General features: G+C 31.0%; 1 pseudogene; it reads right to left on the reverse strand.

Moving 5' to 3' along the window:
* LOC129314411 (casein kinase 1-like protein HD16) overlaps nt 1-6,132 on the reverse strand; it is a 29,367-nt pseudogene extending 23,235 nt beyond the window's left edge.
* Between the last annotated feature and the right edge of the window lie 6,031 nt (nt 6,133-12,163).

Here is a 12,163-nt window from a genome sequence, read left to right on the forward strand (position 1 = left end):
TAAAATTATATCATTTAAACAAGTTTTTATTTTTCAAAAAACAAAATAAATAAAGAAATTTTGATTTGTCAAACTAATTTTTTGAAAAAATATCTTAACTTTAGCTTGCAAGCTTGCAAAATTTAGTTTGTGCAAGTTGTAATTTTATAAAAGTTAATATAAACAAGCCCTAAACATACTTTTAGACAAAGCTACCACTTTTGCATTTTTACATTTCCGCCTAAGAATTTTTGAAATCTAATCCACCAAAAATGACACACAATATTAAGATTTTTAATGTTTTCAAGAAAATATCAATTATAATGTAATTAAATATATGACATCTCATTATAAAATAAGTTAAAAGTTAAAAAATTAATTAATATTTAATATATATATTTTTTTAAAATCTACTCGGGTGAATTTTTTTCAACATAAAAATTATTCAATCTTTATTATAGCTCCACCCTAAATCTCTCACGCTTATTTAAGCTTGATCTAAATTATCGAACATAATTTTTCTTTTTTACCATTAATAAGAGGTAACCAAAAGTTACAAAGAAGTTTGCATGCTTAGAAACTTACATCAGCTGCTCAAAGAAACTAGCATAAAAAATACAAAAGCTCTTGCCACTACACCTGACAAATATTGCCTTGCTCAAAAAGTTTAAAACTTTTGCTTTGGACTTAACAATGGATTTAAACAGACTGAATAAACTAGTTTAACTTTTAAAATTGTAAGGATTCAATTCCAACCAATAGAAATCTGATTCCAATGTGATGCAAATTAGAAGGACCCTCAAAATAATTTTCGCAAATAAAAATAATAACAATAACATTTCATTGCACGTACCATCTCGGGAATAGTTTCTCCCTCGTCCTTCCAACTGTAATCAAAGGTTACATCACTATATAACTCCGAGCTATTATCACTATAACCAGACTCCATCTTCACTGTCTGGCTATTCTCTAAAACAGGGAAGATGAGGAGCGACGGATTGAGTACGACAGTGGAGGAGGATGGCGAATGGCGAAGGCACAAGTGAAGCTGAATGGCCAAGGATCGAACTCGTGGAGATCTTTAAAGAGGCGGAGCGTTGGTATGGGAAGAGGATGAAAGGAGGAATGGCATGGGGTAACACTAAAAAGAGAGGGAAAGAAATCAAGCAGCGGTGGCATGCTTACTACCTACGAGTTTTTGAAACGAAAGTCTGCCAAGAGGCAAGAGAATTTATCTGCATAATGTCTTGAAGCAGGAGAAAGATTCTATAAGAATTAGGATCTATCTTTTCATCAATGCTTGTGGACGATTGCATGATTTGAATCAGAGAATTAAAGGTGCCTGGAGGCTAAAGCAGAGGTTGAGTGACTGAGATCGGCGAGCACCATAAAGTTGTGACCATGAGTCAGAGAAAGGTAAGGAAGCACCCACTTGAGAATCGCAACAGTCTAGAGAGGAGCACTGATCAAAGGAAGAAGATTAAGATGTGTCGGGAGGGAGAAGAAGAAGATGCGGCTGTTAGTGAGGAGTGAGATGAGGAAGCAAACTAGGGTTTCTTGAGTCGGAGGACTGGCAGCTATAACTGGTAAGGCTGCATAAGAAAAAGCAGTAGGTTAATTAGTTGTAGGAACGTGGGCAAATGGGAAGCGGGCTTCGTTAAACAAGACATCTCTTAAACATGGCCCGATTGAAAATGGAAGCATAAACAGCCCAAATGATTGGGTGCATAGCCAATAAAAACACACATTGGATCTAAGAGCAACCTCATGTGGTACATAAGGCCTCAAATTGGACCAACAGGCTCTTCTTAAAAAAAATATTTTCTTCTCATCAACAACTTTGAAATGAAAAGCTCCTTTTGACCTTGAATGGCTATAATTCATGTCATCAGTAACCACAGATGCCTTATTATAGGGTTAAATTGTGCTTCATATTCCTTCTTCATAACTACAACAGTCATCATCCGCAGATGGCTATCCTACTTCAGGCCTACTATGAACCACTAGCCCAATGCACCCTACACTATATGCTTTATTTTTTTCCATTTTAGCTTCTTTTTTTTTCTAATTTCCATAAATGAGCCACATGTGAGATAATATCACATGATTGTGGTCACTTAATTGGCCACAATCATGTTATATTTAGATGTTAGGTTCACTTGATTGATGCTTGAGAAGGGTAAGTTGAGTGTAAAACTTAAGTAAAATAGTACAAAAACTTAATATTTGCACGTTGAATGAATAGTTTTACTAATAAGATAAAAATATATTTGCTAGCCTTACATAGCCACATTAGGTTGGGTATTTAAAATGAAGTTTTATTAATTGAAATAAAAGATTGGGCAACTAATTTAACTAAACACATGTTAATGACTTTAGAAAGCTTGTCCAAATATTTTTTAGAAATAAAGGTTAGCATTTATATTCATTAAAAGCATTTATGAGAGGAGGTAATTTGACAGTTGCAGTGCAATTACACGAACTTTGACATTAAATTTTACTGTTAATTTAACAGCTTTTAGGCAACTTCCAACGCACCCCAATTCTCCGTCCAATGTCCGATTGACATGAACTAGGTGTCTATGAAAGCTCTTTTCGAGCTCTAATTAATGGCTTTGGTTCCATAATCAAATTATTACTCAATCAAAATTTGCACACTCTTTTTAAAACTTGCACTTTTTCTATAAATTTCATAAAACTAAATATCCAAACCATTTACTATAAGCTTTTAGCCATTGACACCCATTTGACCACATGCAAAACATCAAAACTAACCAGTGTATTGCACCATAACATAGTAAACACTTATAGACCACTATTTCACTACAACCCCTTAACCTCAAAAACATACAAGGGAGAGTTTAAGCACATTTTCATCAAATAATCCATAATCAACACATGATATGCTATACTCTTACTTGCATTAATATTTTGACCCTATCATGTATATCATATGACATTAACTCGCTCTCTAAGGTCCAAAATACACTTACAACTCATAAACACATAATGCAAGTAAGAACCAAAAATAGATAAATCTTAATTGGCAATTTAAATTGTCAAATACATATAATAACTCAAAAATAGAGGCATACAAAATAGAATCACAATCCTAAGCCTCTACGAGTTTTCCTCTTTCCAATCTTTTAGAGGTATTTCCTGTAATATTGAAGATAGTGGGGTGTGTAACCTTCCCTATATATACACTCAATATAGGAAAAGATTACATTATTAGCACATCCCTCACAACAATCAAAACAAATGTTTTGTTTGAAAAAGCTTGGGCCCAAGACTCTTTTTATTTATATCCATCCAAAATCACAATCAAAGAAAATCACAGCGGAAGCAATATGCATACTAGTCTAACACGTAATAGACATAACCCCATTTCTATTGCATGCATTTTCATCACAAAATAAAGCTGAGATTTGGTTCGTGTGCTGCGACATGTAGCACGTGCACTGGGCACGTGGCACAAAGCCACACACTTAATTTTTTTTGTGTCGAGCGCCGCGGCATGTGACACTATGCTCTGCAACATGCCTGTCTAACTTTCTGCTGTTATTTCAACAACAAAAATGATAAACTTCTGGTGTGCACTATTTTCATATATGACATCTGATTGTCACTTGCTGAGGCCGAGACACAAAGAGTAGCTGAAGCAGAGATACACAAGGTCGATTTTCTTTTAAATTGGCTCCTACTGGTGGTGTATCCAAGAGAATGGGTTTTAGCTCTGGTTCTTCTTTTGGTGGCTCCTTTAAAGCTGGGTCTTCTTCTGCTTCTGGTAATTGGAATTTAAATAGGGGTTCAAGATTTCAAAATAATCGGGGTGGTAATATGAGATCTGGGGGTTCTTGTTTCTCTAGGAATGCTCCAATACATTCCTCACAGGCTAGTCAGGCCCCAATTCTGAGCACAGTGAGGTCACCTTGTGACAGGTGTGGTAGGGTTCATTTTGGTCGCTGCTTTGCTTACTATAAGTGTGGAAAGTTAGGCCATTTGATCCGTGACTGCCCTGATTTGCATGAGAGCTCAGACCGGTGGAATGTGATTCTCGATAGAGTGTATACGGTATCTCAGGAGGAGGCTAGGAAATTTTCAAATCTGATCACTAGTATGGTTTCTATCTGTAGCCTTGATTTAGAAGCTTTGTTTGATTGTGGTGTGATGCATTCTTTTATTTCTGCCGAGCGCTTAGATAGAATGGGTATGCCTATTGACCAGTTGCCATATGATATAGGAGTTTCCTCTACTTCTGGTTTGGTCAATTGATCCAATGTGATATGTAGGCCTAAGATGACTTTTAATGGGCGATCGACTTGGGTGAATGTGATCAAATTACCTATATAAGGGATTGATTTAATCATCGGTATGTATTAGCTAATAGCTCATGGTGCTGTCTCAGATTGTGTGGCTAAGACCGTGACTTTGGTAAAAGTACTAAAGGTGATTGAGGAATACCTTTGTCATTCTTGTTTTCTTTCTTCTTTGCAAGTTGAAAGGTTGATTGAACAAGGTTGTGAGGCTTACGTCGTAGTGCTCACTACCCAAGGGTTTGAGGTAGATAAAGTGGATGAAATTGAGGTTGTTAGGGAGTTTCCAGAGGTGTTTTCAAAGGATATGTCAGGATTACCTCCAGAGCGTGAGGTTAAATTCTCGAATGACCTGGTACCAGGGACACAGCCAATTTCAAAGGCTCCCTATAAGATCACTCCTTTAGAGTTAGTTACAAAGTTCACGAGAGTAAGTAACATCTAATATGGCAAGAAGTCACAAACAATAAATGCAAGCATAAAGCTTACGAATAACAGACGTGAATTATATCCACCAAACTAAATCATTTATTTCACATGTATTGGCCAACATATGGGGCTAGCACCTCCTATGCATCCTACTAGCTCGATATACCATGGCACGTCAAGAGCTAACAAAACTATCATTGGCAACCAATGATCTGAATCTAGTCCTACAAAACACTTATGGCATGCATGTAATCTAAAAGTCTTTATAGTTCAAACTATTCTTTTATTTGTAAGGTATAAATAATCTTTTCAAAGTGATTTGTCCAGTCCATGCACATATAATACTACTAGGAAATTAAAATACCATGGGAGAACAACACAAATCAATTTGTTTTATGAATAAACTATTTACATACTCTAAATGAACTTAACCATAAAGGTAGAGTAAGAAAATCTTCTCAAAATGAAAGAAAATGAGGTAAGTGAAAAACCATCATTTTCATTTATTGAGAAACCTTATCTACTTACCTTTCCTCCTTACAACTTTAACCAAGTTCCTCTTCTTCTAGGGACCTATCAAATATAATAAAGTTTCAATAGACTTCCCATAACTTTAAATACACTCTTCCCCAGAGTTATCACCATCTTCTATATCTCAAAGTTACTCTATTTGATTGCAGCTAGAGATAATTACCCAAATGGAATATGATTCCCTCTTAGGTCTTTTAACAAACATTTTGTATGCACAAATTTTAAAATCACTCAATTAAATTTTTGAACTTTCAATATCTTATCCAATAATTTTCAATCACCAATATTTGAATAACTATACTTCTCAAACAAACCTCTATCAAGAATCAATACAAATAATATATATAAACCCATACTTTCCCGTACAGCAACCAAAAATCTTAAGGCAACATGCATACCAAGAGTGAGCTTTAAAGCCTTCAATTTAGAATTATTTAACCAACAATCCCTCCCTTACACGCACAGCAACCAAATAAAAAAGAAGGGGAAAAAAATAATTCAGCATCTACCCTAAACTCAAAACCCACTCAGAACCGACACAGGGGGGAGAGGTTCAAGATTGGACTCACCCCGAAGCAAAAGACGAGAGGGATAAAAGGCTTCGAAATTCCCTCCCTCACCCAAATCAGTGACGACGCGAAACAAGAGAAGGAAAACGGAGAAGTACGCGCAACACGGAAAGAAGAAGAGGAACCCAGCGATGCGTTCAGAACTTGCAGCAGCAGCGATGAAGGAAGCTGCTTGCGCACCCACCCCGGCGACAAGTTAAAGGACGGAGGTGGAAGATCGACGGAAGAATGGACGGTGAGCTTCTCAGTCTCTCTCCCCGCTCTAAAAAAATCCTGCTGCTCAAATAGCAATCAGGGGATTTCAGTAATTTAAAGGGGCTGAAATAAGACAAAAATGCGTCTTTTAGACAAAGTTCCAATAATACAATTTAATAAATCTATTATAAAATATACATAAAAAAATTAGAATATATTTTAATACCTTATCATAAAATTTAATTTTACTTTAATTAATATTAATTTATTTATTATTATTTAATTTAATTTATACTTTTTCTCTCCCTTTTTTAACCTTAAAATTCCCAAATTATTACATATTAAGTCTTTTTAAAGTATTTGTTACCTTAATTTTGTCATGGTAAATTGTTTAATTTCTTCACTAAATTTTACTCTCTCCATTTAAAAATATAAAATATTTTTTAAAAAGTTGAATGTTAAAAAAATAAAAATATTTTTAATCTTTTAAAATATAATTATTTTTTTTCAAAAATACTTCTATTGATGAATGACTTTATATTTTATTATATAGTGTTTAATAAAAATTAAATTTAATTTAAAAATAAACAATTATTTAATTAGAAGTGAAATTCAGTTAAAAATATTTTATATTTTTTAACAGAAAAAGTAATATTTACTAGCCCGAAGTTTAATATTTTTATATGACTATCTTCTCGCTAGCTTGAAGTTTAATTTCTTCACTAAATTGTAATATATCATATTTAAATATTATATTGCTTGATTGAATTTGTAACATGTGATATGGTATGGGCTTTGTTTAAGCTCTTTTTATAAAATAATCAATCAATATTTTTAAAAAATATTTCACAAAATTTTATAATTTTTATTTAAATTTTTAAAAATAATCTGAATGAGGATTGATTTTGAATAGTTATTTAGAGTAAGTTTAAAAAATAATAAAGTAGATGATGGATAATGTCATATATATAAAAATATTGAAATATATCATAAAATTTTAAAATAATTAAATGATAATTATTTTTATAAAAAAAATCCACAAAGATATAATAAAATCCATAAGTCACTAAATAATAATTTTTTTATTATTATAATAAAAAAATATTTTTAAAATTTTTATAAAAATTATAAAAAATACTCCCTTCAAATTATAACATAAGGCATTTTCTAGAAGTCTTGCTTAGTCCAAAATATAAAACATTGAATATTTTTATAATTATTTTTTAACTATACCCCTACTTCATTTATTATTCTTTTTTTTTAAATCATGCATTAAAATTTTATTTATCATTATCAAAGTACTTATATAAAGTATTTAATGGAAATAAAATTGGACAAATGTAAATATTTTTAAAAAATTAAGGTTTCAACTAACATTCTTTTTAGAATCATAAATTAATTACCAATGACCTATATTTTTGGTTTGGAAGGAGCAGTCCTTTTTATAAAACCTATAATCAACCAGAGTTGAATCTAACAAAAAGGGATAATATCTCACAACTTAGCAAACTAGGATTTGAATTTTTTCTTAAAGAGATGCTCATATTTTGTGTCTAACTATACTTTAAATACGATTATCTCCAATAATCCAATAGCAAGATACATATGGGCAATAAAAAAAAAAACTCTTCAGGGTATATAAAAATTAATGTTTTGTTAAGTTCAAATAAACCTATTATATTTTTGTTATTGGCCTTTGGCAGCCGGGGGTGAGTTTAAAGTTTGAAATATAGGAATATTTATTAGGAACACTAGGAAGGGAGTATATTGTGATTAGGAACAATATAAATATTTATTAATTATTTATTAATACCCATAATATCTGCCTCATGCCAAAGCCCAAAACGTTGTCTCAATCTTGATGTTAATGGACTAGGCTGCACCTCAATTCAATCAACAATTGGATATTCTTGTAATCACATTAGGTGAAGGATTGCCTTTTTTGTTTCATTTTTATAATCAATTTTAAAAATAAAATTCTCATTATGAAATAGTTTTAAATTTTTCTTAACACGAGGAATGGCTTTTTTCCATTGGTCAATAATAGGAATGAATTTTATTATGTAATTTTCCTTGTAAGGATTCTAAATGCTTATATAAATTCACCTAAACTATTTAAGAATGATCTTCATTTAGAAATATTGATGTAATATCGGTTTGTTCTTGTAAACCCCATTGGACAACATTCAAGTTTTCTTCCCATACTCAAAGCATGATTTTTTAATTATTTAAAGGATGTTTCTGCTTTTTTTTAACAGTAAGGATGTTTCTATTTAATAAAGTTTCATAACTAATAATTAAAAAGTAGATTGAAAAATATATAAAATTTGAAATATATTTAATTTACGCATTTCAAATTCTATATATTCCTATTAATTTACTTATCAATTGATGTGTACAATAAAAATTCGGTCGTGGTCTAATTAGATGGCTGAAAATAATATAAAAAATTCAATAACAATTCAGCAATTGTTTTTTTTTAATATATACTTTTTCAATTAAAAATGTAAGGCATTTTTTTAAAAATGTTTTTTTCTAAATATTTTAAAAAGTTGAATGTTCAAAAAATATAAGATATTTTTAATATTTTAAAATGTAATTAATGTGTTTTTTTCAAAACTATATATGATAAATAAATCACTTTTTATTTATTTTAAATTAAAACACTTTATTAAATATGGGTGAATATGAAAAGTTAATGTTAGTTTAAAGATATAACTAAATGAGTAATATGTAATTAGGGAATATTTTGTACATCCTAATTTAATTTAGTGCTTGTTTGGGATTTTATTTAATTGACTTAAACTATAATTTGTAGGCTTAAAAGTTAGTTATGGATAACAAACTATGTTGGGTAAAAGCAGTTGACAAATTAAGGGAATATTTGAAATTGTTTTTGTTTTATTGTTCTGAAAATTAGTATTTTGTAAAACATATTTTGAGAATAAGAAAATAATAAAAATATATATTTTTTATTCTCCAAAATAATATTTTAATTTTTTTTAAAACATTTTTTAAAAATACGTTACTAAATAAATTTTTTTTATTCTTTTATTCTAGAAAATAAAAAATTATTTTTAAAACAGGTTGCCAAACAAGTCTTAGCTTTTCTTTGCCAAAGTTAGACCAAAAGCTAAATTTTGAAACTTTTATACTAGTTAAATTAAAATCTAAGTTAACACATTTAATGCATTTTAAATTTATTGAATAAATTTTTAATCTTTTCACACTTCCTTTTGAAATTTGATATTTTTATTATTTGTAATATATATATATTATTCTTTAAGTAGATCAAATTAAGTTTTTAAATATTTAGAAATATTTTCTATATTAATACATTAAATTTTTTATAATTATAATTTTAATATTTTTTAAAATTTATCAAATTGCATATTTATACATGTATGTATGGATGTGTGTGTGAGAGAGTGACATACATTTATATATGACAATATTTAAATATAAATCACGTTACAATAATTCAACCCAATTTTAATTTGTAAAATGCAGTTTATGTAATTGTAAACTGTAGGAAGGAATCAGGCCTGAAAAAAACTTGTAGGAATTTTTACTTACAGTTTGCTATTTCTGGTTCCCTACTTTCTTCTAACTTCGATCACGGTCACCACTAAGGAAGCTTCAACAATTTCTTGGCCAGAAAAACAGGAAACTTTATCCACTCTAAGCTTTCCACTTACTGAAGAGTTAACTGTTTTTTCGCGGCCAAGAGTGTCAGAAACGGCAAAACTGCAAGTTCAGATTTGTCTTCGTGAGTATATTTCTCAGATAGATTAAATATTTTGTAATATTTCTACCACATTACTTGCTTGATGCGCTCTGCTATTACAAACATGTAAGAACTGATGAGAGTGATCAAGTTTTTTCTTTTCTTTTTTTTTTTTTCTTTTTGGTGTGATCTTTGTGCAATTAGTTCTCTCGTCACTTTTGTTACGTGATCTTTTAGGTACATACCCAAATCGGGTTCTATGGACCTTTTCTCCTCGTTTCACGACAATGACATTGGCTTTTACCTTTGTTTTATTTCCGAATGAGTAGATTAAGGCAACGAGGAAGTTGCAAGAATAACAAGAGCTAATCGAATTGCTGAAGCTGGAATTTCAGGACAAAAGACAAGTTGCATGAGATGAGACACGTTCAGGAGATGGCTGTAGAGTTCATCAATGTCCTTAATGCTGCTGCTGCTGCTGCTGAGGCATTTCTTGGTGTTTATTTCATGAATATGTTCCTTATGATTACGTCAGTAGTTTTTAATTTTGATTTTGTTCCAAATTTAGATGGGATTTATTTGTAATTTGTGAAGAAATATGTATACGTGTTGATAATTGTATCTTGCTTTCCATTTGAATTTTATGTGATACTTCAACTCTGTCACTCCCTTATAGTTAGAGCTGTTGCTAACTTTACAGAGTGAATGTGCTAAATTGAGGAGGCTGCTGGAAGAAGAGAGAAAGCTTGTGCAAAGGCTTAAACAAGAAAAAGAAGATGAAGCACAAATGGCCAAGAGAAAATTTGAAAGGATGAGTCAACGATTAGCAGAGGCTCAAAAAGATGTTGAGTACACTACAACCAGAGCTGATGCTGCTGAGGTTTTGGCTTGTCTTGATCCCCCCTCCCCGCAATTATGCTTTAGACAATCTTACAAGGCATTGTATTACAGGATTCTTCATTTCTGATGTTAAAATTTTCACAATATTTAGACTAACAAGACTGTAAGACAAATTTATTTGTGCGCCACTCTTAAAATTTGAGAATTCCAAAATTAAAATTGGTTTTTTATCTGTCATTCAAATTTTACCCATAGATAATCTCCTCTCCAAATGATTCTATGTACTTTTGTGATCAGTTATAATAAGATACTACAAGCCCTTTGAAAATTATTTTGGATAGATTGAAGTATTTAAGTGGCTATTGATTGGTATCTTTTTATGTTTATGAAAATGAATAGGTTGAGTTGAAGAGAGAATTACAAGAAGCTCAAGAGCTTGTGCAAACGCTAAGGCCAGAAATTGGGGAGACAAAACAAATTGTACTGAGACAGGTTGACATCAAAGAGCTAGAGCTAGCCAATGCCCTTAATGCTGCTTCAATTGCTGAGAAATTTGTCGTTGCTTCAGCTATTTTCTCAAAATAATTTTTCTAGTGTGTTTCCTCCTTGAAAGATGTATTTTAATCCAGATAAACTTTTTGAAGTTGTTTTTCTTTTTCTTTTTTTAATTTAGTGATTGCTAAAACTCCAATAAAGAAGTAGTTAACGTCATGCCAGATTATCTTTCAAGTGCTCTTATGAATGATTAACATTTGATCAATGATTTCAAAAAGCACCTTTTTCTGTCAAATCTTAATAAAAGATGTACTTTTTTTTTTTGGCCAAGAAAAAAGACATACTTAAAAGAAGTATATGGTTGGATTTTATTTGTACTTTATATTTTTATGTTGTTGGAGATGTCTTTTTTCCTGTTTCTAATATTGCTTTAGACAGCTACATTGATTTTATGCTTCTCACAGAGCTGATAATTTTATCCATCTGTAAATTAAAAGCAAATGTATGCGTTTATGAACACACAGAGAATAAAATAAATAAATAAACAAATAAATGAGCATAACTATTTATTTCTTTCTCATGGTTGGGCTAACCATGATATAATTTTGTCGTGTGTGGTTTTATTAGGAGTGATGCTGCATTTGAAAATAATTTGAATTTAAGTTGGCTTTTGTTATATTAAAAACGACAAATTTTGATTTGACAAAATTTATGGAAAGATGAAAGTGATGTTACTCTGATATTAGTTCCTTTGATGCTTGTAAGTTGCGAAAACATGTACAGATGCATATTTGTTGATGAAATGATGATTGAGTTATTTTTCTTTTGTCCGCTTGAGTCAAATTTGATGATTTCCTGTGTCACTCCATTTCTGCTATGTTGAACCCATTGCTAATTTTACAGAGTGAATGTGACAAACTGAGCATAATTCTGAAAGAAGAGCAAAAACTTGTCCAAAGGCTTAAACTTGAGAAACATGATGAGGCACAACTAGCCAATAGACAAGTTGAAGAGATAGGTCAAGAATTAGCTCACGCATGAAAAAATGCTGCGTCTGCTACTACTAGAGCTGATGTTGCTGA

This window comes from Prosopis cineraria, unplaced genomic scaffold (assembly GCF_029017545.1).
Source record: "Prosopis cineraria cultivar Desert tree isolate PC_DT_omini unplaced genomic scaffold, ASM2901754v1 PC6, whole genome shotgun sequence".
NCBI lineage: Eukaryota > Viridiplantae > Streptophyta > Magnoliopsida > Fabales > Fabaceae > Prosopis > Prosopis cineraria.